The 27,681-nt window shown below is 40.3% G+C and overlaps 1 long non-coding RNA gene across 7 annotated transcripts in view; it reads right to left on the reverse strand.

Moving 5' to 3' along the window:
• Window positions 1–27,681, reverse strand: part of LOC107207102 — a 105,389-nt gene that overhangs the window by 55,679 nt on the left and 22,029 nt on the right. Inside the window, exon 7 of one of the 7 annotated variants that reach the window (XR_004498146.1) lies at window positions 5,298–5,953. The exons of 5 other annotated variants lie outside the window; for them this stretch is intronic. This is a non-coding gene — a long non-coding RNA (uncharacterized LOC107207102). Of the gene's footprint in view, window positions 1–5,297; window positions 5,954–22,614; window positions 24,591–27,681 lie in introns of those variants that run through there. One more of the 7 variants, XR_004498145.1, reaches the window with a different exon arrangement.

A 27,681-nucleotide genomic window follows, 5' to 3' on the forward strand; every position in this document is an offset into this window, starting at 1 on the left:
GAAAGAAGATTAAATTCTCTAAGAGAAGTTGTGCAGTCTGAACCTTTCAGAACAATACCAAAAATCTCTGATTGAGTTTTACTTTTAAGCTTCAACTGCATCTGGCTGGGAGCACTGGAGAGCTGGGCTTTGGACAACTCCAAAATGGGACTCATAAAATCCAAATTCAAGCAGAACCTACACAGAATACAGGTTCTGAAATCCAAATCTCCAACCCTGTAATCAATTGATTTGGGGAGAATATGGCCTCCAGAAATGCATTCCTTTTACAATGCAGCTTTTGCTATGGACCAGGAGGTGTTTCTGGACCATGTTTTGCATTAAATTGAGACTGAACAGAATACAGAAACATTTTTTGGTCTATATAAGCTCAAAACTGGGCACAGCTTCACTTAGAATTCTAGTGAAATTGAGGAGCTTTTCAATAAATTAGTGATGACATTAATATTGATGAGGCCCCATGGGGCACTCACATGCCTTTCTGCTCAGTGGCCTTTGGGATAACTTGCAGTGGTCCCAGAGGGTTCTGCATAAAACTGGGACACCAAGAGGGGCACAGAAAACCAGATGCAAATCTCAACCCAGACAGAGCTGGAAACACACATGGCCACACCAACTTTCCACTAGAGCCAGGTCACTTTGGACACCTCCCCTGTAAAGTTTGTTGCCCTCCCAGCGTGGCCAGAGAAACCTGCAGCCAGGACCTGCCCCAAATTCTCAGTGGATGGATCACACTCCTGGCTTACAATGAACACCCTGCTCCCATCCTTGCAAAGGATCCCTTGCCACAGTCTGCCCACAGAAACCCTGCCCAGGCCAGGGCAAAGGCAGCCCTAGGTCATGGAAACTCCCATCCAAGCCTCTCACCTGACCTAAAAGAGCCTATTTAATAAGGGACAAGAGAAAAGGGTTGTGTGGTATAATTATCCCCACGAAAAAGTAATAACAGAGAGAGTAGAGGAGACAGAAAGATACGAGCTGGTTGTCTGTGGCCACACAATAAATCAATAGAAAGTGCTCAACCAGGATTCCAGAGGCTGACTCAATCACTCACTGAGCCACAATTCATTGCTCCAACTACCAGATAGGCTTCCACCCAGAACAGCATTTGTTTGTGTACAATGTGCCAAAAATGCATTCTTGATCCATGGAAAAAAAAAAAAAAAAGAGGAAAATGATACAAAGCAGGTTGCCTAGTAAAATGAGATTTAACCCAGTGCCCTTCATCTGTGCTGTAAGGACTCTCTTGAGAGCCACAAATCGGAGCAGTGAGATTTTGTGAAGGAGAACAGCATCACAATTATAACTGTGATGCGTCATAAAAATAATAGAAAAGCCCCTTGGGACTGAAAACTTTTGCCTGAATCCATTTGAACCCTTTCAAATCAGGAGCTGTTGAGGCTGTGTGGCCAAGCTACCACGCTCTGCCCTGTCAGCATCCTGGTGGGGACTTGAGAGGACAGGAAAACCTGCACTTCTCAAATATTTGAACAGGGGAGGAAGTAAACTTGAAAGTAAAATTCACATTTATACACATCTTCAACTCTTTCCTGAAATTCAGCTCTGCTGGGGTGGCTGTGTGTCGCTCCTGTTGAAGCCAAATTTGGATAATAGCTGGCTCAAGCATCTGCTTTTCTGTTAAATTCTGTGTGTTGCAGCACGAATTCATCTGCCAGCTTTCCCTGCACTGTTTGCCTCCTTCATCCACCTGTTTGACTTTACCTGGCACCTCGATTATGAGCTCTCAGAGAGCTGCAGAGCATTTCTATTTTAAGCACCTCTACTACACCTTAGGATTTCACTATGATTTCTCAGTGCTTCTGTAAAATTATATTATCATGGCTATCAAGCTCTGTGCTTTCTCAGCCTCCAGCTGCACACACATTCTGACCCCCTAGATGTGAAAAGCCCTGCTGGCCAGATTCTGCTTTATTTTATACAACTATATAACACTCAAACATTTAAACTCCACTTTATGTTTTTGATTTTGTTATTGATGTTCCTGTATAAAAAAATAAATAATCGCGCTGCTGCCACTCTAATAAAATACCTGACTCTTTTAGAAATGGAAGAAAAGAAAGACAAGCCAGTGTATTGCTGCCTTTAGCTGAATTCAGCAAAAAAATGTTCTTCTCCATCTAGAGACTTGGATAATAAAATAGGTTATTTATTGGCAGCGGGTGATGTGCGGATGATTACAGTCTGGTAGGTATTTAGGGGTAAAGTCCAAAATTGCAGAACAAAAGCTGTTTTCTATTCACATTTGGCTCAAAATGCCTCAGATGAAATGGACCACCCACAATCTGACACTTCAGGCTGCAGAGCACTGACTCTGCTGAGAGCCAGGAATGAAAAGTGATACAGTAAGATCATGCTAAACACAAAAGGAAAAAATGACCCAAGGAGTCTATTAAAAGAATAAGTACATTGAACTAACAAGCATGTGTGCACATTAGAACTGGACCTTTTGGCCAGCCTGACCCATGATGAAAGGACAGAAAAAAAGGCTTTTGCCATTTCAGGGATAAAATCTTCTCCAGGCAGGAGGAGCACCATGAAGAAGCTTGTTTTATGGGAGATCAAGGCTGGTGATAAAGCAAACACCCCTCCCACTGCCTTAATAATTAACCTAAGTGTTAAATTTGGATTCTACTGTATTGCACTTATAACAGAACTGTAATTCCCTCCAGGTCCAGATCACTACTGAGCATGCATTGCTCTCTCTTCTCCAAGAGAAAACTGCTAAACAAAAACTGCACATGGAGAATACTGAGGTAAAGGAATTTACCTTTCATCATAACACAAAATTTGTGTTTTGGGGGATTATGAATGCAGTTGGAAAGTGTTGTGGGGAAAAAACCAAAGTAGCAAGCAACACAGATTAAATTCATCAGTTATAACCAGCCCCCAAAAAAGCTGGAGAGTATTTCTCAGGGACCAATTAATGGCATATCTTCTGCTCCCAAACTTTTAATTTTTCCATGTTACTGTGTGTGCAGATGTGATTAGTCTTATTAGCTTGATCCTGCCTGCTGCTGAATGCCTTGATGAGTGTTTACTTTCAGCATGAAAACCACGTGTGAGCCTGAAGCTGAGCCTGTGGTGAGTTGTACCATTAAATTAGGACTCACAGTCAGAATTTCTACACATGCAGCTCTAGTTTGCCTTTCCAATCTCCTCCAACCATAATTGCCCAGATATAGAAATAATCTGATTAAATAACTCTCCTGCAAATTGCACTTGTCTTACACCCAAGCAAAATGAGTTTCTTACACCCCAGCTGTGGTGAAATAGCTGCAGTTTTCTCCTGTTTCTCCAAGAGACTTCCAGGAAGTTGCCAGGAAGCTGCAGATGTGGAAACAGCTGCTGGGCACGTGCACAGCCCAGCACATGGGACCTGGGGAGAAGCTTCCTGGATGTTCCAGATTTACTGTGCATGAACCATGGAGCACAGAGATGCTGAAGAACTTGGCACACGCAGGTTTCCAGATGTCCAGCAGCCCTGTCAGAGCAGTAGGGCTTCTAGATGTTTGAGTATTCTTGATGGATGGGCAAAACCCACAGTGAAAGAAAAAGTCTAAGCAAAAAGGAGGACTTGCTTAGGTAATTGTGGAGCTGTAGTTGCTCTATTTAACATGCAAATCCTCTGTAGCAGAGTTTATTTAATCATACTAGAGTGGAGTCACTAATTGGCTTTTCGTGGCCATCAATATCATTCATTCATCTTAACAAGATTTAAAAAAAGAGTAAGAAAAAGGATGTGTTGGTACCTCCTTGTCAGGACATACCAAAATCATTCACTATTTACTCTCTATAGGTCATATTTGCCTGTTTTCCTGCTACAGGACCTTTTCCAATATTTTTAAAGTACTTTTGCTGTTCCTTATTAAAAGTATTGTATCACTATATATCCCTAATATTCATCTTTGTAAACAGGAACACAGAATGAAAGCATCAGTCACAGGTAGCCATCACCTTCAGTCTCATGAAACCTGTCCTAAACTTCAGCCATCTGGCCAATTCCCATCAACTATTGGTTTTATGGTTCTGAAACAGCTGGATTCCTCCAAAAGACCTGTCTAGGCCTCGTTCTTGCTCATTGTAGCAATTCCTGCTGCACGACAGAGTTAAAGGTTCCTCAGTGTCCCTTCTCTGCTGGACACCCCACAAACCTTGTCAGCAGCTGAAGCATCCCACAAGCAAGCCCAGGCTTTGGACATTTTTAGCAGCTACTCCCAGATATGCAGCAGAAGGAATAAATTACAACAGACAGATCCCCTAAACAACAGCCCCATTCCCCGTGCATTATTCTTACTCTGTCAGGAGCTCAAGACACTCCCTTACTCACACACTGCTGGACAGGCAGAGAAAAACTGCTGAATTCGGAATGTGTGTGAAAACCATTTCCTCAGGCAAGTGATTACGGTCTCTCTTGCTCCTCTTGAGTGGTAATGGAGTCCCTAATTGCTCTCCTGACTGATTATGCTGTTCCTGGTGTTTCATTTTCAAAGTACTTAAAGTTCAGGTAAATCACACTTACCACATGACCTCTCTTGTTTTATGGCTCACTTTGCCACGGGAAAGCAAAGTCATATACGTTTCCTTTGTGTTATTTATTTTAACATTAGCTATGGTTTCCAAGTGGAAATGCACCAGAAATTGCTGTTGTGAAACTATTATATTATTGTGAAATTAATCTTTTGTGCAAGGGCTTTGCTGGTCAGTGACATTCACAAGCATATGTTTATAATTATGCCCTGTGCTTAAAAGCTTTGTGAAAATGAAGACCTAATGCTTGTCAGGCTCTGGATATCCATTCAACTTGTTAAAATTACAGTATTCTGGTGAAATCTCGATTTCCACTATGGTTTCTTATTCCTGCTGTGGAAAATGTCTATCTGTTTACAGCATTTGCTATCTGTACAGATCTGAGCTGGAAACTCTTGGTAAAAAACCTGGCAAAGGACTTGTGTACACACAGAGCCCTGGTGCTCTCTCTAAAGTGTAGCTATGCTTTCTCAGACAGCAGATACAAACCCTAGAACAGGGTTTATGTTCCTTCAGAAAAGATTTTTACAGATGTACAGAAAAGCACCTGTTCTTCCTGCCCAGAAAAACTCTCAAGCATATCATAATAAATACTAAAATTTTAATAATTTTGCGTGGCTCTGCCAAAGGAAAGTTTATTTTTGTGTGTGAAAAGTCATACAAGACCAGTGATCATCCAGTTCCAACTCCCTGACACAATCAGGGACACTTTCCACCATCCCAGGGTGCTTCAAGCCCCATCCAGCCTGGCCTTGGACAGGGATCCAGGGGCAGCCACAGCTGCTCTGGGCAAGCTGTAGGTGATGCACCATGAGCCCTTTGGTCCCACAGTGCACAGAAGCTGGGTATCAGCTGCTGGCTAACATGAAGAAATATGGAGAAATTATCTGAACTTTTTCCAATGGATTTGTGGTGGGGTTGCACTGATGCACAACACTGTAGTTGACATTTTCATGTACATTTGGTACAGATGGTGTTGGTTTACTCTGAGACAATCCATTTCCTTATCATTACAACAACAATAAAAAGAGCAGCCAAAGACAAAATGACAGGGAGCTTGGTGCTCTGAAATGAGCAGACACCACTTGTGCATCACATTCACCATCCCAATACCTGGGTCTGAAACACAACTCTCTTCTTTTTTTCACAAACCCACATTCCAGCCGTATTTACATTTTCGCTGCTGCACAACATTTCTATTCTTGACTACCTGGCATCGCTGCACTGCTGAAATGAAAGGGTAAAAGCACAGTAGGAGCCCGTTTTTCAGTGGGTTTATCCCATTTCTCCAGTGTGCCCTGTGTGCAGCACTGTCCCACCACTGACATTGGTCCTGCACAGGTGGTACCAAAGGTCTGATCCTGTTCCTCTCCACCCACGTGCAGTTCTGTGTTTCCCAGTGGCTCTGCAACAAGAAGTTAACTCTGCATCAACATTTTATCTAACAAGTGCAATGTTTTTTAAAAGAACAGGTTCTGGATATATAGGCAGTCTGCAGATGTGCTGAAGCACGAAGGCTTTGCTTGGACCAGCTCCAGAAGTGAACTTCAGCCCAGAAGGGCTCAAACCCTGCACAGGACAATTTTTAACTGGTGCTGTTGTGAACATGTTATAGGAGAAAACATTTTCAGGACAAAGGAAAGTTTCCAGCACAAAATGGCACTGCCAGCATGTCATGTCATGTTAGCTACAGCACAAATACCTTTTGGGACAGGCAGCAGCTAGCTTTGTTTTTCCTCTGGCTCCATTCTGATGACACTCTCTGTAACCTGTGGATATCACCCCCATCTCTCCTGTTTTAACCTGACTGCAATGTTACTCTGTCTCTCTCTTACTCAGAATAAAAGGTAAACAAGCAAATGTTTCCTGCCTATTATTTGGAAAGAAAGGAAAAAATATTTCTGCAGAGAGTAATAAAAACATCAATAAAAGCCAGGGTGATGCGACTGCAGCAAAAAGTTTTCCATCTTGGTGAGTAATCACACACTTGCACTTCTTTAAATGTAAAGATGCCTCACTTTCAGCAACTCAATGTGCAAATATTTCCCCAGCCAGTGGGCAACACCCCCAGAGAGAAATGTTTTCTTTGCCAAAACAGCAAAGCTGAACAAAAGTAGGGCTCAGAGGACATGAAAAGCTGGGAATTAAAAAGTCTTGGGTGTCCAGGGGTAAACCACAGCATGGTTTAACAGCACACAATGTGTCTGGAAATCACCACACGTGTCCAAGCACCTCTTCCTGCCCCAGTGATGCTCCCCCAACCTTCACACTTAATCCTGACATTTTCCACCCAAAGGACTATGACAGTTCCTCAGTTTAAGTGAATTAAGTTGAAATGACAGCATGGGTTACCTGGGAAAACAAGTCCTGTTACTGTGGTTTGGGGTTTTTCAGGACAATCTGCAAGATTTCTGAATTGACAGCATAGTGAGACCAGGCCAAAAAAACCCCAAAAAACTGAAGAGAAAGAAGTTTCAATTAAATAATTTTTAATGAGGTGCTGTGGTGGTTCAGCTGTATGGAAAGAGTTTAGCAAGGATCTATGGCACAGCTGGATAGCAAAGTCACAGGGAAATGCAGGGGCTCAGTTATAAAACCCACCAGACACTTATTGTCCAAAGATACTATTCTGATGACAAAACTATGGGTATAGATATATATTTATGTATTTTATATATATATAAATATGTATGTATATATGTATGTATATATATATGATGTAAGATCATTGTTTTCATAATAAAACATTTCCATTTGAGGATATTTTCTGCCAAGATGAAATTAAAAAAGAAGTTGAAATATGAGAATCTAAAGGTTCTATTTTGTATTTGTCTCAAAGGATGCTCAGTACCATTGAAAATCTTCCTTCAGTGTTGGTCTAACACCTAGAATCAGATCATCACTAAGATCTAACAATAGTACAGTCCTAGTTCCAACTAAGGCAAACCCAGACTTTAATTACCAATTAACTGCCTGCTGAATTATATCACAATCAGAGTCATGGTTTTCTCCTTTAATTTCTTGGCCTCTTTTTAGGATGCAAGAAACAGAAGTGTCACGCAGACAAAGGCAGAACTTCTATTTAAATGTTTATACAAACCATGCCCACTCAAACAAACGTGTAGCACATCTATAATATGCCCATTGTTCCTAAACACAGGATTTGCCATTGCACTTTGACAGATCAGATTGTTCTCTTTTTTAATGCTCCACTTCATCTGTCCACACTTCCTATCCCTAAATAATTCCAGTGTCAGGTTTTGTGATGCTGTAATTTACAGGCTGTGTTGTAATTGTTCCAACGAGGCCACACTGGAAAGAGAAAGGAGTGGATGTAGAGGAAATCCCTCTCTGCTCATCAGCCAGGATATGTCATCCCCATCCCTCAGAGGTTGGGGACAGCATCCCAGAGCTGCTGGAGCTGAGCTCCAGAGGGGTTCCTGCTGAAAACACCAGGATCCTGGCCAAGCCAGACTTTGCCATCCATCTGAAGGGATTTCTAGTCACTCACTGAGCTCTGATTTGTGTTTCTACTCATATAAGGGACCTATGAGTAGAGCATCTGCAAAGAGATTGATTGGTGAATAATAACAGACAAAAAAAAATCTAATTTATCTTTACTCTAAAAGAAACAGGAGATTTTAATGAACTGTACTTGCTTTTCTCACATTTTCCTGATTTCTGGTTGGTAGATTCCATTATGAATTAAGTATATTTGTAGATTTTGCTTGTTTGCTTTTTAAGTTCACATCTCAACTTAAGGCTAAGTATCCTTTTTTTTTTCCTTATTTTTTGTTGTTGTTTTTTTTCCCCCAAATTGCATTATTACACTGAAGTTTTGACTAATTAATGCTTCTCTTTTGTCCACATTTCTTTTAGGGGTAGAGAAAACACTTTTTTTTTCTCAACTCCCTTTGAAACTTTAAATGCAGACATGAGAAATGCAATGTGACAGCAGGACTGTACTGCTACAACCTAACTATGGTGGCTGAAAAAGTTCCAGAGGACAATCCTCATTATTCCCACCCATTCACTCAGTGGTTATTTTCTGTAATAGTAAATGTTTAAAATATGTTGGAGGGGGAAAAAATAAAGAAAGATAACTTATATTCAAAAAAAAATAATGTAGATGCAGAAGACCTAGAGCACCACAGAGAATCTCTGTAAGCCACATTTATTCATCTTCAGATGGACAGGACAAGAAGAGCTTCAGCACCAGCACTTCCTCAGGTGTTTTGGCTCTTTCTGTGCAGACCAAGTAGCCCTGCAAGAATTTCCTACGGGGCTGTAAAACTACTTTCCTGCAGCCACATTTGTCCTTTTGTTCCAGGGACTGTCTTGGCACAAAGCTCTGCTTCCTCTGCCCATCTGATTAGATCGAATTACATGCTGTTACTACTCCTACAAGCTAAAACAGCAGACCTACAATTAAGTGTGGGATGGTTTAGGGTCTATATGGAACTAATGTCTGGCCCTAGCAAATGCCCCAGGTTCTGGGTTTGGGGCTTTTTTTCCTTTAAATTGATATTTTTTTAGGCTGTTCTCCAAAATGTAAGCCCCTGAAATGAGTCAGAACAGTGAACCCACTCACCCTATTCACAATTATTGTTGCTCCCAAGCAGCTTTCAGTATCTCTGACCAATTACTTGCCCTACAATCTTGCCCTTGTAAGGGAGGAATGAACTGGAAGCAGCAATGTGATGTCATTCAGCCTTGTATAATATCAGCATTTGGGGGAAATACATTTGTTAGCATGGTCATGGCCAAAACACTGCAGCTTTATGTTTCTCCACCTTGAGAATGGAATACAATAAAATATGACATGGGATGAAAAAAAAATTAATAATAAAATTTTAAAAAATAAATAAAGAACCAACCCACCCTAGAAGCCCCTCCTTCCTTGGCAGGAAAATGAAAAATACCAGAGGTGTTAAAAACCCTCTGGCAACGCAATTCCTGAAATTGTGACGGAGTCTTTGCATTTGTTCTGGCTAGTTAGTCTGAAAACTTCCTAGAGGGAAACAGATAACTGGATAACAACATGATTATTGCCCCCAGGCCCCATATGGAAAAGGAGTGTAATTTCAGTGTGGTGATATGATTACATTTAATTTGCTTGCTATAGGCTGCAGCACGCTGTGTGCTGAGGAGGACAATCAGATAACCCTCGGAACAGAGCTCATGGAATTCTCAGCTTCTGGCACCAGCCCTGGAATAAGATTAATGGCAATGTGCTTCACTCTGCCCTGAAGTAGGTTTGCAGCTAGTTTTGCTAAATATTGCTGTTCCTAGCGTCGTTATTAAAAAAATTGTAATAATTTAAGATCCAGAAACCTGTCACTGTGAGGAGCTGAGGTCTTGCATGCATCTTCCTCACTGATACAGGGATTTTATCTACTGAGCACTCTGTGTGTTGTCTTCAGCTTTTAATGGAGTAAAAGAATACTTTTGTATAACCTGTACTGGTACTCTCACATTTAACAATAATTTAGCCCATGGGAAACAAACAGCTGGATCTTCTCATTTGGAATAAATTCACAAATAACCTGATTCACACTGTGCTCACTTTGCTTTTCCGTGTTCCCGCTGCTCAAAATTTTATTTGCCACACTTGATAATTAGCTTTAAAGATCTACTCAAACCCAAGTAGCTTTTAAAATCTGTAGCACTGTGAAGCTTGCTTTTTTCCCCCAAAGCATTGTGTTTTAATTCCTTGTGTTATCCAGTGAACAGCTCTGTCTCCTGTAAAACAATGACTTAAACAGGATCATGGAGTGGTGTGGGTTGGAAGGCACCTTCAAGATAATTTCCTTCTGCTCCCTTGCACTAACCCAGGTTGCTCCAAGCCCCACCAGCCTGAACAATTCCAGGAATTGGGAATCTGCAGCTTCTCTGGGCAGCCTGTGCCAGGACCTCACCACCCTCACAGAGAAGAATTTTTCCCTGATATCTGATCTCAACTTGCCCAGTCTGAAGCCACCCCACAGGAAAACATTATGGTTTGGTACCACAGAATTACACAATGTGCTGAGTTGGACAGGACCCATCAGGATCATCAAATCCAACTCCTGTCCCTGTGGAGGACACCCCAAAAAATCTCACCCTGTGCCTGAGAGTGTTGTCCAAACTTATTGAAATAAATGTCATTCTTGTATAAAGGTGTCTACACATACTCTTCAATTAAATAACAATTGATTGATTACTGAAAGCATGAAGAGTTAATAAAGGTCTTGTTTCCCTTTCTCTCTCTTTCTTTGCCCTGGAGACCTGTCAGTGTGTAATTATTTTCCATACTGATGAGTTTAAATTGTTGGATCTTTTCCAGCTATGCTCAGCCTTCAGATTGCATTCTCCTGCTTGCTCATTTGTGACAGAGAGGGGCCCTTGGGTAACCAACCAGCCCAGTCTTTTCCAGTCTTGCTCTTTGGGAACCCCACCCTGGTCAGATCTGTACCCCTGAGCCATTCCACCCAGCAGGAGAACATTTTTCATTGTGTAATGAAACTCTGCACATTGCAAAGGACTTGGAGCTTTCTTAAGGTGTGATCTTGTCCCACATTTCTCAGACACAGCACACACAAACCTTCCCTCAACTTCCATTCCATAATATTGAGACATGGAGGCCTGGGTTGTTTGGGGTTTTTTTCCTTTTTTTTTTTTTTCTTTGCCTTTTCTTGCAAACTCTGTAGTGAAATAAACTCAAGTGTTCTCAAGGAACTGAGTTTATTTTTATTTAATGTGTAGATTCTCTGGGCATGTGGGTTGCTCTTAGAGTAAAGAAAAACTAATGCAGTCTGGTATAATTTTCTTTTTTAAAGCTAAAATGGGATGTTAGACTTTATTTACTTTTCATTCATTCATTCATGGTATACAAGATGTCCCATTTCCAAACCATACACAGAATCAATTATGGTGGAAAATGTCTCTGAGACCATCAAGTCCAACAACAACATATAATTTTAGGTACAAAATCCTGGTGGTCTGAAGGATGACCCTGGAAATGAATTGTGGTTGGATTGTTCAGAAAAAAAGAATTTCCATGTCATTCCCCACTAACTGTGATTGCATGAAGGGCAGGCTGGGATCTCTGAGAGATTTTCTCCACATGAGTGTAGAATGGCTTTTTCTCTTTTCTTTGAGGTGGTATTATTATTATTATTATTATTATTATTATTATTATTATTATTATTATTATTTAACCATGTGCTATTGAAGACTTACAATACATAAATCATTCACTGTCAATTCAGGTACTCTCCTTTGGTATTGCCTCTTGCTAATAAGATTTGGATGCCTACAATTTTAGTCCTGTGTATTTTTTGTAGTCCTAAACTCTTTAGGCCACTCCTACAAGCCACTGTCAGCAAAAGGGAAATGAAAAGTGGAAAAACCTCTGCTCTATTTGACCATTTTGATGGTTTTGTAGAGATTTTCTGAACCATCCTTTCATGGAATACATTGTGAAAAATAAGTTTACATTTTCTATGAACGCTCCACAGCTTTTCACAAAATTCAGAGAACGTGCAGTTCTGTGCACATCAAAATTAACATTATATGGCCAAAATTATTCAGTCTCTTCCTCCACCCCGTAGAGCATATCACTCATTCTTTGGGGAAAACATTGCTGTTATCTCTGTCCAAATAAATGATCACTAGGAAAATAAACCTGAACTGTAAACAGATTGTTGGACAGAGGTGCACATGTGGGACCCAAAACCCATCTGTTGAAGTCTGCTTTTCTTTCATTGCAACAGCAGAATTATTCCAAAAATCTTAAGAGATTGGCTCTTTATCTAAAGAAATCATCTTGCCTACAGGCTACTGAAGCAGCTAATTTGAGTTCTTTTTATTTTTTTTTTCTTTTAACAATTATATGAATATTTTTACTATTTTTTATATATTGCTAGGTCACCATGTAATTGGGTGTTAGTTCACCATCAAAATAACAGACTGTAAAGCACAAACTGGCAGAAAAATAGAGTAAACAATAATTAGGTAAATATTAAGGTTTTCAGAAAACAAACCAGGAGGAATAAGAATAATATCATCCATATTTCCTCCTAAGGCAATAGTCAATAAGTTCCACCATTTATCTGAGTAACAGTATTCTGGCTGGTGAGAAGCTTCTTAGGAAATGTGTGTGCAAATATGGCTTTTTTGTCAAAGTAACATTTTATCTCTTGAAATGCAGATGATCTCAAAAATATTTTTTTCTGATTTCTTATTCACAAAGCTAGATTATTTTTCTTTCTGCGTAAATTCAACCAAATTGAAATATTTCCCTTTGTGAACTGCATGATGAATATTTTTCCTCCAAGACAGCTCTTTAGCAAACTGCATCTGCCAAGCTGCTTCCTGGGATGAGCATTGAGGTGATTTATGGCCTCTGTCTGTGAGATGCTGTCTGGGGTAGACTGTGACACTCTGGTGGAGTCATTTGATGGAGCAGATGACTCATGTTATTACCTCACTGAAGCCTTGCTCCATCTCACAGGGACTTCTTGCACGTGGTGCTCAGACATCCCTATCTGGGGCAGCTGATTCCTTGTAGACAGCCACAAGAGAGTATTTGGGGTTGGAGAGAATCTATTCCCATCTATTCCCTACTAATGAACTTTGCTGTTTCCCATGTGGTCTCTTCCCTCCTTGCCAGTTCTACCCAGCAGCATTTCACTAAACCCTTTAATTAAAGGGAAATCTGGTAGCCCAGACAATCCTATGGAGAAGCTGCAGCACCATTCATCAAATGGTTTGTGACCCACTGTCCAAAATTAACACCAAAATTAATAAATAAATTAATAAGTAAGAAATAAATCCCTGAGCAGGGAAAAGTCATTTAAAAATCCCTGAATTTTGGAAGGGTAATGGTGGTAGTTAAAGGTATCATGAGGTAAAGAGTGTGGATGGGACATTCACAAACATGGGAAATAACCCAAAATAACAGGTTCACCTTATGTGAGGCTGATTTCCTTGGGCAGCACCTTCAGGGTTTTCTTTTCTGCTTTGTTATTTCCCAGATTGCCAGGTGGGGGTCATTATCAGCACCTTATTTTGTGAGAAAACAATGCCTTATAAAAGATAATGCCTCCATCCCTGAAAGTGTTTTTGCACCAATACCTTCACGTAGAATTCTGTCTAACCCAGACCCCACTTTTCCTTGTTATCCATGAAATCCTGGGTATGTTGGGAAGAGGCTGATGGAGGATTTTAGTCCAATTGTCCAAAGGAAGCAGAGCTGTCCCCAGCACTATCTCGGGCTGTAGGTGTTCACCCTGGAGAACTCCAGGAATAACCAGTGCTCAGGGGATTGAGCTGTACTTACACACTCACACAAATCCTGCCTGCTCATTTTCCCTCCCCTTTTAAACAGCTGGTGCTTTCCTCCTGCTGTCTCTTTAAAAGCAATTTGGTGCCAAATATCAGTGAAAGGATGCTGGCAACACCTTTTAATAAAAGGTAAATCCCACTTACCACTTTTGATTTCGTTTTAGTAACATTAATCATGATGAATTCATTCAGCATGTCGCATGACTGCCGTGTGTAATTTCTTAGGAATTCCATTTTCATTTAACATTAATTAAAGAACACTTATTATAGTGTTACCAAAATTAATTCCCGGTCTGCAGCCCTGTCTGCCAAGTCTCAACCTTCAGCAAATTATTATGGGTGAGTTATAGACCCTGGGAAAACGAGGTCTATCATGGAATATTAACCATGGTGATGCATTCCTCAGCACAGGGCAGTGCTCGGGGCGGTGCTGATCCTCCAAAATAATGCACTCTGTGATCCTGCTCCTGCCTGGCCCTTTCAGAGAGTTCTGGGAGCCCACAGAAATTACAGATCCTTAGCAAGCTTGTTTAATCCAATATGGCTTGTGAGACACTCCATCCTTCTTGCTTAGAGTCTGTTTGATTATGATACACTGATCAGACTCAGGATATTACCTCTTTGGCAATTCAGCTTCCTGCTGCTGAAGCTGCACAGACACCGTGGCAATATTTTTGATACAGCCCAGCAGAGCTAAGTGTCGTTCATTAAAAGAAGATTTATTCACATGCATCTGTCTTGAGTCTGTCATATTCTCCCTAAAAAGGCTCAGGCATTTAGTACATCTCTTTTTTTTTTCCCGTCTATGACATTCACCATGGAGTATATAGTCTTAGTTCTCCCATATTTTCAGCACCAAAATAGCAGTTTTGTATATCTTAAAGGATTTTGCTGTATCCTGTTTTTGCAAGAAGCCCTAGAGAGACCATGAATTATATAACAGACCTTCCAGGAGGAGAGAAGTTTGGGCATTACATTTTCTTGTTGTTTTATTCGAGTTCACACACCATTAGTTGGTCCCTTGTTCTGGCATCTTTCCTATAAAATTCCAAACATCTCCAAGGCCTTCCTGCTGAGAAAATTTTTTAAAATCCAGGCAGAATGATTTTTGCCAAGAATTAGATGGTTTTTTTGTTTGTTTTTTTTTACTGAAGAGCGGGAAATAAACACACAGGGAAGCCATGCAAGTGACCAGCATAAGAATGTCTGTGCTTTTCTTTCCAGTGTATTATTTAATATTTGTCTTTGGGAAAGTTGTTCCCCAAAAGTGGCATCTGAGAACTTCATTCCCCTAAAGAATGCTGAATTTCACAAGTATTTCAAACCCAAGGTATGTCTACAACAAGTGGCAGAGAAGAGTCCTGCACTGGCCACAGAACAGGCCAGGCCAGTACCATGGTGGCTACTTAAAAATCTACTCCCAGACATGGGAGAAAACACAAAAAACCCTAACAAACAAAATAAAATGTACCCAACAAAATCACAATCAACCTTCACTTCTGTCTCATGTATCAGATTCCTGGGATTTAAAATGGGATGAGGCCTTACCTATTTCATCAGTGAGGGATCCTCACAGCTCCTCACCCCATTTCCTAATAAATCAGAGGAACTCTGACCATTCAGCTACTGACCAACAGAATCAATGAGCAGCTGCTCAAAGATGTTTCCTATGCCTGAGAATATTTGGTCCTGTACCTTCTCCATCCCAGAACTCTGTGCCCTGTCCAGAGGGGAAGCCAAAAATTTTGGGAGCTCAGCCCCTTAACTTCATGTCATGTATTTCAGGAAATTGTCATTGTAGCACTTCAGTGTCTTGCCCAAGCCAGTCTTTCCATCCTAACCCTTAGGGACTCAACATCCAGGACCCTTTTTCATTATGTATTTATCTCTCACACAATTGGACTCAATCACACAGCCACAGTCTGTGTTTGCTTGGTGGAAGGGGTGGTCTCAAGGCTAAAGTGACAGACTGGTATAACCCTGGTTTATAATAACTGCATTGAAAAAAAAAAGAGCTTTTCCAAGCACTAGGGTTTGTTTCCAAAGAATAATTCACCTCAGAGGGCTCTGTAAAACTTCTGATGGAAGCTTCCCAGGGGTCATGGGCAGTCTCCTGCTGCCTGAGGCCTCAAAGCCACCCAGGCAGGAAACAGCAATGTTACACCAATAACTACTCAGAGGTTTGAAATTTAAGAAATCTGTCCATGTCTGCAGCGCTGGAATGAGGGATTTCTGTGCCAGGAAGACATCTCCAGGATCCCTTTCCTCCTTATCCAAGACCATCCTGAGCAGTGACCCAGCAAGGGCTGATCACTGGTTTGGGGCTGACACAGGGCTTGTTCAGAGGGAGGGACAGCAGCACACCTGATATGAAACAGCAGTGTCCAGTAATGAGATTTTGGCACATCTTGTTCACTCAGGCACTTCTCCCAAGCATCCCTCAGACTATCTGATTTTCCCTCTGCTTGCTGCCTGTAGATCACACACCAGCACGTTTTATACTCAGCCAGGGGCTTGGCAAAAGCATGACCTTCTCAAAGTAACATCATCCTGACAACAGCCTATTGTCTAAAAATCATTCCTTAAAACCTTTCAGCAACAGCTTGCAAAGAAACAAAACATCTTAAAGCACTGCAAGAGAAGCAGCTATCGTGACATGAGCTGCTCAGGAACACAAGCTGCTTGTGTGCAGTGATAAATGTAAAGAGGATAAGGGTTGAGACTGTGATTACCAGACTGAAAATACCAAAAACTAGCATGACCCTAGTCAATGAATTATTAACTACTAAACTATGTGGTCCTTTATACACATTTGCTTTTTCTACTTTAAAAAAAAAAAAATGAGGAGAAAGTTTACGGAGACACAAGGAAATAGCTCCAAGGTACAAACCCAGCTACTCTAGATCCTTAACGCTGCTAAGAGTTGAGTCACACGGGTGCTACCATCCAATCTTCTGCCAGAATACATGAGAAAAACATGCACTGAGGGATTTTTGTCTTTTCTTGCAGGGTGACATCCATCACATTCACGCAGTGACTTGCAACAGTTTGCTCTAAACCACACTCTGTGAGTAAGAGCTGCAGGTGGAGATCAAAGCACACCTCAGTGGGTTCTGGGTCATGCACAGGCACAAATCTGAGAGGGGAAGAGGTCTTCACAACATTTACAGGTAAGAGCTTCTTATGTACTTTTCACAGACTTCCTCTAAACCCTGCCAAACTCTGCCAACACATGCTTTAGGTATGAATAAAAGCCTCAACCAAGAGTGTTTCTATCTCTAGCAGAAAATGTGCAACCACCTGACGACTCACCACAGTTACATTTTCAGCAAGGATGTGAGTTTCACCTAATTGGTGATGATTCTCTGGTTGGGTTTCACTCCACTGTTCAATTTTAGCAGTAGGACAAGCACCTAATAAATGTCATTCATGGAGTCTCCAAAAAAAAAAAAAAAAGTATATTCACAGCAAGGTAATCAACATAGGAAAAATGAAATGCTATGATGGAGCCATAGAGTCATTTAGGTTGGAAAAGACCTCTAAAATCAACAAGTTCAACAATAGCCCAGCACTGCCATGCCCACCACTAAACCAGGTTTCCAAATGCCACATCTACAGGGCTTTTAAATCCCACCAGGGATGGAGATTCCACCACTGCCCTGGGCAGTCTGTGCCAGTGCTTGGTAACTCCTTTCAATAAAAAAAAAATAATTATTAATATCTGATATAAACCTCCAAGACTGTTTCCTCTCTGCTGTATTGTATTTTCAACAGAGATCTGGTAACTTCAAGTCCCCTGTGAGACCATGATTTCTCATGGTACCAAAACAAACATATAACAAAGAGTCAAAGGGCCACAAAAAACCCAAACATCTTTTTGGAAATAGACAATAGAGAAAACAAGATGTCCATTTAATCTCTGCTGCAAGCAATTTTTCATTATCTCATTGTGAATTTCTTTAATTTTATTATTTACATGGTAAAAAAAAATAAATCTTGAAGACCAGAGTGGGGTATGCAAAGCATCAAACCTGAGCCCAGTAGCTGAGGTCAAACAGGCAAAGGGCCTGGATTTCACTTGGGATTCTGCCTGGATTTTCCTACCACCTCTGTAGCTTATATTCAGTGAAGAAGCAGCACTAAATTCAAGAGGAATTACTCTTAGGAAACTCAAGCTGAATCTTCAGCCTGCTTGTACAAAGTGAAAAATATTTGATGAGACAACTTTTCCTTTGACTGAACTTTTTGTGTTTGTTTTCCTTTTACTTTCTTGGGAAGGAGGCAAGTTATCATCAGCCACTGCAGCAAAGGGCAAGCAAGATGTGCCTGCACTGATACATTTTCCACACTTTAAGTTTTGTCTGGTCATAAAACTGTATGTTAAAAGATTGTTTTGTGTTAGTTTCCCAGGCTTTGGAAAGAGAAAGGAGACTTGGCTTAGCAGGTCATTCTATCCACATCCAGCTAATTCTGCAGATGATATTGATCTCCTTCAAGAATATTACTAAGGAAATACCACTCCAGATTTTCTCTCCATTTTCCTAGCTGTCTGGGGAAATGAGGCTGATTCTCAGTTCTGATGGTGCCTTTTGTGTTTCAGTGGGCTCTGCTCAAATCTCATTTTCTTCACACCTGGGCTCTGCAGAACCTCTCCAAAGCTACAGGTGTCCATCCAGGCTTCATCCACTCTCAAAGCTGCTGCTGCAGGGAGTGTGATGCTGAAGGATGCAAGCAGATTGCATTTATAATACATTAACCTCAGAGTCTGCATTCATTTCAAGACATGAATCAGGATTTCGTTTTCACAAATACCCTTCATTTGAAGAAAGGATGTCAGGACATGCTGATATTGTGCCACTTTATTGCATACATTTCTCCAGAAAATCTCACTGTTGAAACACAGTTCTGTTTCTAAGGCAAGTGCCAGAAGAGTTGAAGCTAATTAGCTACTGAGATCTCATTTTACCTTGAGGTTGCAACATCGCAAAATCAATTGCCTCATTGCTCAATTTTATTGGAAATATTGAGAAATAATTATCTACGTTTACTTGGAAACACTGTCACTTTATAGGGTTTTAGACCTTTGAATATTTCAATGAACTCAGAAGGTTTATCAGACAACAGCTGTTTAACAGGCTAAACTCCCATTTTACTCACACACACACAAAAAAAAAAAACCACAAATGAATAAACCAACAGTTGGCTGTAAATCACAGCAAAACAGATGCTACTGTGTAGTGAAAATAATCAATTTAGCTCTTTGTATTCTCTAAATCTGAGAGCTTTTACACAAAAGCTGAAGAAAATGTAGTGTCTAATGAACACTCAATTTCCATTTCTCTGACATTTCACTATAAGCATTAACCTGTGGAGACATTTCTTAATTTCATTTCAAAATCCTGGTTTCTGAGTCTACAGATTCAGAAGTGCCTCCTTTTGCTGAAATCAGAGCTGCCTATTTACCCTGGGCCAGCTAAAAGCCACATTTTTTGTTTTTTTAGTTCAGATTTGGTGCCAGACCCAGAGGTCCTGAGCTGGGTTCTCTGGTCAGTGGCAACTCTCAGAGTCCAGGTTCCCTCATCCCTGGGGGGCTGGTGAGGACTGGTTGAACTGGGAAAAGAACAGCTGTGCACACTTAGTCAAAACTGCCCATAAGTTGGCAAAACAAGGGTGCTGAAGGCTGGGAGATGCAAAATAATTATCTTTTTTTTTTCCCCTCCCCATGTTTCAGAACTGCTTTGGAAGGTCTGCATGTCTAAGCTTCAGCTTGCAGGTGGAATCCTTCAGTACTGCAAGCTCTGACTGGTGGCTGCTGCCCTGCCTGCCCTGAAAATACACAGAAGCTGCCATAAATTCCAGAGATTTGAAGTCCTCAAAAAGAAACTTTCAGTCTCTAGCTCACTAAAAATAGCCTGGCAGGTTTGGGAGGCAGCTGAGGCAGGTAAAGTTTGAACACTCAGTCTTTAGGAGAACAATTGAGGCAGTACTCTTGCTCTTTAGAAAGCAATCATGTCTTCTACACATTCAAATAGAAACACATTCTTTCTTCTCACTCCCTGAGATATAATAACTGCTGAATCCATGAAGGAAGGACCTTGTAGGTAGTGGATTATCTAAAATAGAGCTGAAAAAAAACCCTATGAGCTTCTTATTTGGTCAGATAGAACATTTTTATGAGGAAAACTTCATAATGAAGCTTTATTTGGCCTCAGGGTTTCCAGGCCAAACCCAGAGGAAAGGATCCACTCTAAAAAATCTTGTTACAATAACATTTCCCTCTGAATATACCTATAGATCAAAATTCCATTTCAATCCACTTTGGAAAAAATTGCCATGATCACAAAAGAGTTCCCCACTTCCCATTTAGGATTTTGGCTTCTATTGCTCTCCACACAGTGGAGGTGGCTCTGCCACAAGGTTAATTTACCCAACAAAAGCTCTCAGATATGGATATTCCAACCAATACCAAGAGAAAAACTGGGAATCCTCTGTGCCAGTGCTTTGAATTGGCTTGATATCACAAATACTGGGAGGCTCTGACTTACAAACTTTCCCTTCATCTGTGAACAACAGGAAACATTTTCTCTCATGGAGTCAAGCCTAAGTGAATAAAAAGATGGAACACTTGGAATGTGCATACACTACTTGGTGTAGTGGTTGTTTTCCAAAGAAACATCAGTATCTTGTCACCAACCACTAAGAAATTGGTTGATGTAAAAATATTTATCTTCAACAAAAGTTCTACAGCTGTTTCAGTTTCCCAGGATTCCCCCAAAATAACTTCCCCCCCTCACCCCAGATTTTCAGTTGCATATCTACAAACACTTCTGTCTGCCTTGGCATTGACTTTAAGGCTTAAAGGCTTTTCCCATGTGCCTCCCTTAATAGAACATGTTTTGTGTGTTACCAAAAAGAAGAGAATGACTTGGGAGTTAGGGTTGTTTGAGAATTGTCAGTTTCCACTACACCACACTGAGACTGGCACTGCACTGGGCAGTGACACATCACTGGTTTCACCCCTCCATCATTTGTTAGCTTGGCTTTCATCTCCATTTAAATTGCAGGTATTTTGGTAGTAAAAGAAGAAAATGAGGAGCTTGTTTCCATAAGAGTTTTTTTAAAAAAGAAAGTATTGTGAAGCATCACACAATTGAAATTCTTCTAAGATATCCAAAATGACAATTTTTCCTTGCATTAATCTTTCAAAGGGGTGTTCAGCATCTATCAAAATTCCCTCTATAAACAGGATTAACATTTTTTGGTTTTTATTTATTTTTTACCATTTCAGGTAATGATACTTGACTTGTGCAGGGAAGTCTGGTGAGTGTTGGGGTTGTTGGGCAGAGAGGAAGTGACTGCAGCATTAACACTGTCCAGGAGTCAGCGGTGATAAACCCTGGCACAGCAACAGGAGGAATGGCCAGGCAGAGTGACACCAGGACTTGTGGAATGCATTCTGCAGTGGGAGGCAGAAGGAACTCAAAACATCACCAGCTCAAGTAAACCCTGTCCTCTGCAAGCTGCAAACAAAGCTCAAGAGCGAATGTATTGGGGAGCGAAGTGAGATGTGAGGTTTTCTTCTACTACATTTTTTAACAAAAAAGTTATGTCAGCTTTACCATAATGTACAATTAGAACTGTAATCAGTTCAGAGAAGTCCAGTTGTAGCTACCATCTTAAATTTATCTTTCAAGAATTTCCTGCTGTTGTTATCTCACAGCTCTGGCAGTTTAATTGAGGCTGAATGGCAGCTCGCTGTTAAGCAAGAGAAACAAGAATGCACCAGATATTTCCTCAGATTCTGATAGGCTGCTCGTGTTTTAGGCTCCATAAGTTATGTGAAGTTCTACATGGTGTTCATGCTGAATTATGGCTGTCATTCCTCTTTTAGCATGAAATATGAGCCAGTTAATAGATTCACCTTATTTCCGTTCAAGATCAGAACTCAGAAAGGACTGAAAGAAAAAAAATCCTACCTGTGAGTGATGAAATATCAAACAAAATATTGGTATCTAAGAATGCATTCATAAATTAAGCCATTTTTGAGCTTTCATCAAGGGAATATTAAGTTCCAATAGATACTGACCTGCCACATGCATGAATTCCATCCATCCTAATCTATCCATCTATTCCAAGTAATAGCTTGCATCCCATCACATCTAAAACAAACTTTTACTAATGAGTTCAAGGGAATTGAAATATTTGCTTTGGCATCCTGGTTATTTATATTTCACAGGCCTAGCCCATTCTGACACAATCAGCAGCAGGATAGCACATTAACCTCTCCTCGGTGTTCCTAACCCAGCAAGTTTGATGGCCAAGCACAAAGTCAGGTAGTCCAGATAATTATTTAGGAAAACAAGAATAAAAGTCTTGAGACAATAATATGAGATTCTAACCCATGAGAGAAAGATTAAATACAGATTATGTTTGAACTAGAAATGCCCTGACCTAGGTTGAATTTTTTCTCCCATCTCAGTAGTTACTGTAGTTGTTTGTTCAAGCAATGGCTGATTAAGTTCTCGTGCCAGTGCATTAAAACAGAAAATTAGGACTAACTTAATCAATGGCAAATAAATGACTCAGGCACTGGTGGCACCAATAATGCAGAAGAGTTTAATGTTTATAAACCTCAGGACAGCATCTCTCTATTTGAGCTTGGTACTTCCTCATGAAATATTTCCTTTTTTTTTTTTGTGGCACCTTCTCTCTTTTTTTGACTTGCCACCACTTTTCCAAGACTTCACCAAAGAAATACCTGTCACACATGGAAATACTGCAGTTGTGTCTCTTTTAAATCTCTTCTTTGTACAGTCCTCATCCACGGTCTGTCACAAATTGAAAAAGTATTTCACACTCAAATCTCTGTGGCAGCTTTAAAGAGATATGAAATAATAAGTATATAAAACATCAAGACAGTTCCCTTAGAACATCAAAACAAATCATTCCACAGAGAAGCCAGCATTAAACTAAGCTGAGATAGGGTCTTCAGCTACTCCTTCTTTACTTTGTGAATTAGTCTTGGGGATTTTTTTTACTGCTGGTTTTCATTGGAGGTTTTCTGAAGCTATTTTCAGCAGCTGGTTGTCAAAACTCTTTCTGGAAAGCATTGCTGATATAAACAGACTACTGATCTAATCGTGCAGTAGCCCTGCATTTAATTAAACTTACAGTGTGTCTTCACATTAAGGAAATTTTTTAGCCCTTGAAGTGTCCACATAAAGCCAAACTCTTGGTTTGTTGGAAATGCCTCTTTGGGAAGAAGGTGATGATTTAAAATGCCATATTTCAAAGGGTTGTCACACAAGTAAATACAAAGCCTACCTCCCCTGGGAAATACCATATAATGGATTTAAAAGATGAACAAAATCCCAGTGTTTATTCATTCTAGTGGATGAAAAGAGCAAACTCACTGGCTTATCACAATGGTCAATTGTACAACAAGCTGAAACAGGCCATTTCTGACAGCCAGTGAAAAGTAACATTTGTGCCCATTAAAAAAAACAAAAAACAACCAAACCACTCATGTTGTATTTCATAATGAAAAGCCAATAGAAGTCCCCAGCCAAGCTTTTTTATCACTGAACCATCTTGATTTATACTTTGTTTGAAGTTCTCAAAATGAAGCTTTCAGTCTCCAGCTCACTAAAAATAGCCTGGCAGGTTTGGGAGGCAGGTAAGGTTGGAGCATTCAGCCCTTAGGAGAACAATTGAGGCATTACTCTTTTGTTCTTTAGAAAGCAATCATGTCTTCTATGCATTCAAGTCTGCAAATTCTCAGTAATAAATAGTCCATCTGAAGCTGATTTGTATTTGCAGAACCTGAACTTTTTCTGAGAAAACTCAACATTACTAATGGAAAAATGTGCCCTCCCTGCACATATTTCAGCTGGAATATTTGTAGTTACCTCTTAGCAGTTGAGCCACCAAGAGATGCTGTGAGACCTTTAAAATAAAACAGTCCCTTTTCTCCACCAATTCTTCTTTTTTTAATAAGAAATTAGGCAAAGCTCTGTCAGGACTGGTTTGCAGTAGCTGACTGCTCTGGGATCAGTTGACCTCTCCAGGTTTCCACTTGCCTATTCAGATTCTGAGAGTTTTCACTTCAGAAAATCTGTTACTTATATAGGTAGGTACAGCACTGCTAGTCCAAATATGATTTATGGAATTAGTTCTGAACTCAGGCAAGGCCAACAAACTCTCCCAGACCTGGATGTCAGTCCCTGAGCTACACATAAAGACATTTCTGACCCTCTGTGCAGAAATGCATTCAAGACAATATTATAATGACCTGCAGAACAAAAGACATAAAAATATGGAAAATAAATTCTTAATCTTGCAGACATTATTCACATTTCTTTGGATTTACTGTAGCCTGATATTAGTGTTGTTCTGAGGTCAGTTTTGTGGGGATTCATGCTGATCACATATATATAACTTTGGAGTCAGGTATATTTTTTTCATCCCCTAATGTATTAAGGAAACATTTCTTTTTTATCTTACTAATAAACAACTTAGTTTTCAATTTTCTGTGCTTTACCCAATGATCTTAGAACATTATTTCTTCACCCATAAGCAATGTGGAGCTGGAAGATGGAAGTGGAAAAGCTGCAATCTGTTGGATCCCTCCATGTGCACAGGTCCTGAAATTCCTCATTGTCCTCACCCTTTCTTACTCACAGCTTCATAAACTTCAGGAGAGCCCCACGAGACTCCTTCACTCCAAATTTCACACAGCAGACAGTGAGAAGGAAAGAAGATAGAGACATCACAATTAGAGATTGAATGTTTAAGGGATTCTGTTCAGCAACTGGGCTTATTTTAAGCCTTAGTGATGACAGTGTTAGACCAAAAAACAAACAAAAAAAAGCATTAAAAAATCAGCTGCTGAAAGTTCTTTAAGCCTCAGAGCTGGGATAAATGACATTTCTGCCGTGTTGCAAGCTGTATCAGGAAAGGAGGACGTTGTCTTGCTTTGAGTGTATCCTAAATTAAAATCCATAAGGAAACTATTGTGCTCCAGTTCTGCAGAACAAAGAACATGCTGTAGAGTATATTCCTCAATAATTTAAACTTTAAAAAGTATGGCGTTTCAAGCCTTAAAATAACAAAAGCTACACTCTTGCAGAGGTTATACCACATGGGGGTGTTCATTTCCCTTTGTCTTAGCTGCATAAACTCAAAATCAACCCTATACAGTAAATGATGTCTGCCCTATTGTCTTGTATAAACACTCTTTTGTTTTTCTTCAGTGCAAAGCTGTGTTTAAAGAAAGCTCTGTACGAATTCCAATAAAGAAAGCAGTGTAAGAGAACTGGATTGGTAAAACGACTCAGAACAGCTCTACTGTTACCTCGCCTGGTGCTGCAAAGCCAGCAAAGTCAGATAATATTTTATTTGGAGCTGAAATGAACTGTTGTGAACTCTGACAAACCAGCACTTCAAAGCATTCTGAGCATTCTGCCACCAGCACAAGGAAATTTATCGTGACTAAGAGCCTGACTCTGACCCTCCTTGCACCATCTTTACTCTGCTGACTTCAGCTGGATGGAAGAGCAGGAGAAAGTCATTCAACCCTCTGCTGTCTCTGATTTAGAGAAACATGCCAGATATAAAGATGGCAATCATACTCAACACACCTATTTTAATCCCAAGAAAAAGCAGTGCAGAAAAACCTCAGACAAAAATTTGGACAACTTCATGGGTGGCCCATGCAGGACTCAAGAGAACTGATGGAAAATAAGATGTCAGATCTGGTGATATTGCTGAATCTTTAGAAATTCAGACTTTCTGGGACTGGGATACAGCCCACATCATTATTTTTACTGAGCCATAGAAATGCATCAACATGGCTGAATTACAATATAAACCACAATAAAATTGTTTTGAGGCTTTGAGAAAAGATACATATTTTTGCAACCTCAAGCCCATTCTGGATTTCATGGAGATTGGTGTGTAGTAACTTGACATTATTACGATGATAATTTATTAATGATCTGTATATTCCAGTGCCCCTCTGGCTCTCCTGAGACAATATCAAGACTTCTCTCTGCTATGCATTTCACAGACATAAAGAATGGATTTTTTTATCCTCATAAATCAGCAGAATAATGCAATTGCTGAATGCACATAAAGGCCAGAACACAAGAGGATTGTTATAAAGCAGGGTATAAATCGTATTGCCAGTTATCCCTAAATGTTCCCTTTTAGGAGCTTTACAGGTTTGGGGTTTTTTTAAATCTAGACTGTGCATAGATATCCTCAGACATGAAAAACAGTTGAAAACTTGTTAAATTCCTTGATCACACATGAGTGAGTGAATAGTAAATACAGCATAGCCACCAAGAAGAATTCAAAGGGCTTGGAATCTTTAGATCTGATGTGCAATTCAGCTGACACATGGCACGTGAAATTTAACATAAAGTAATGCAAATTGGTTACAGAAAAGCAGTTCAGAAGTAAAAAGTGAAAGGGGAAAAAACTCAGAGGGGCTTAATAACATTGGACACCCAATAAAACAATCATAGGACCTGGCCTGCTGCCAGCACAGCACAAATATTCACATCCCTGGAGCTGATGGAGCAAAACCCTCACCAACACCCCACAGGGGAGCAGGGTTAATCTCAGCCACAGCTATGATGTCATCAAAAGCTATTATTTTGTTCTTGTTTTTTAAAAAAAATGTAAAACTCGAGCACAGCCAAGAGAAGTTACACAATGAAACCGCTCTCTCCAACGTGTGCCAATGGCGTGGTGGCTGGAATGTGGATTTAGGTGAAAACAGGGTGGAATTTTTAGGGATTTATCAGCACTGTGGACTTTTCAGCATTGTAGTTTCAGGGTTGCCTGTCAGGGTTAAGAGGAGCCTCTCTGCAGTGGGGATCTCACATCAGCCCTGCCCAGAGCACCACCACAGAGCCTGTGTTCTGTGGGGGCATTTTGGGGTACCTGCCCTGGCCACTCTTACCTCCCTAGTCCAAAACCTGGCAAGATTAGAGAAATATGTGAAATTTTGGGGCTGTAAATAGTGAATTGCTGGAGTCATTCTTTAAAATTCCTTTGAATTTTTTTATCACTTCCAATGCTCTTCAGTTTCAGATTACGTGCCTCTAATGAGATTGCATTAAACACTATGGCACCTTCACCATTTTTTGAGGTTTCTTAGACAAAACACTTTTTCATTTCTCATTGTCCCACTATCTCTGAGCATTCAGAGGCTCAAATTGGGATGCCTAAACCAGCAAAGAATCTCACATTTGTACATGCAAGACAAGAGAAGTGCTTAACCCTGCCTCTCTGCAATCATAGCTTTGCAAAACCATGCTGTCTTGATAGTTTAAAACTTCCTTTCATTGACCACTATAATGTGCTTTTGCAAATCTCTTGATGAATCCCAGCTTAGTTGAACTGTTCAATTACAGCTTTATCCTAATCCTACTTGCTAAGAATTAATGCCAGCAAACTCCCACATCCTAATCCTGTCCCACTTGACACTGACCCACGCTCAGTCCCGCACGATGTGTGTTAGCACAAAGGCCTGCAAACAACATATTAATCAGGAATAAAACAAGAAAAGGTAAAAAAATAGAGCAGGAAAGAGTTTTTCAGCAAAAAGACACCCCTGGCTCCACACACAGGCTTGGCACATGCCAGATTTAAATATATCTTAAAAACAACATAAATACATACACAAATGTGCTGAATGGTTACAAATCTTGTAGCTAAGCTCTAAGAAGGTCTCTTGATCGTGATTTAAAACAAGAGAAAAATCCAGTCTGAGGTCAGATTGAAACTATTAGAATTAGA

The sequence above is a fragment of the Parus major genome, chromosome 6, assembly GCF_001522545.3.
Source record: "Parus major isolate Abel chromosome 6, Parus_major1.1, whole genome shotgun sequence".
Taxonomy (NCBI): Eukaryota; Metazoa; Chordata; class Aves; order Passeriformes; family Paridae; genus Parus; species Parus major.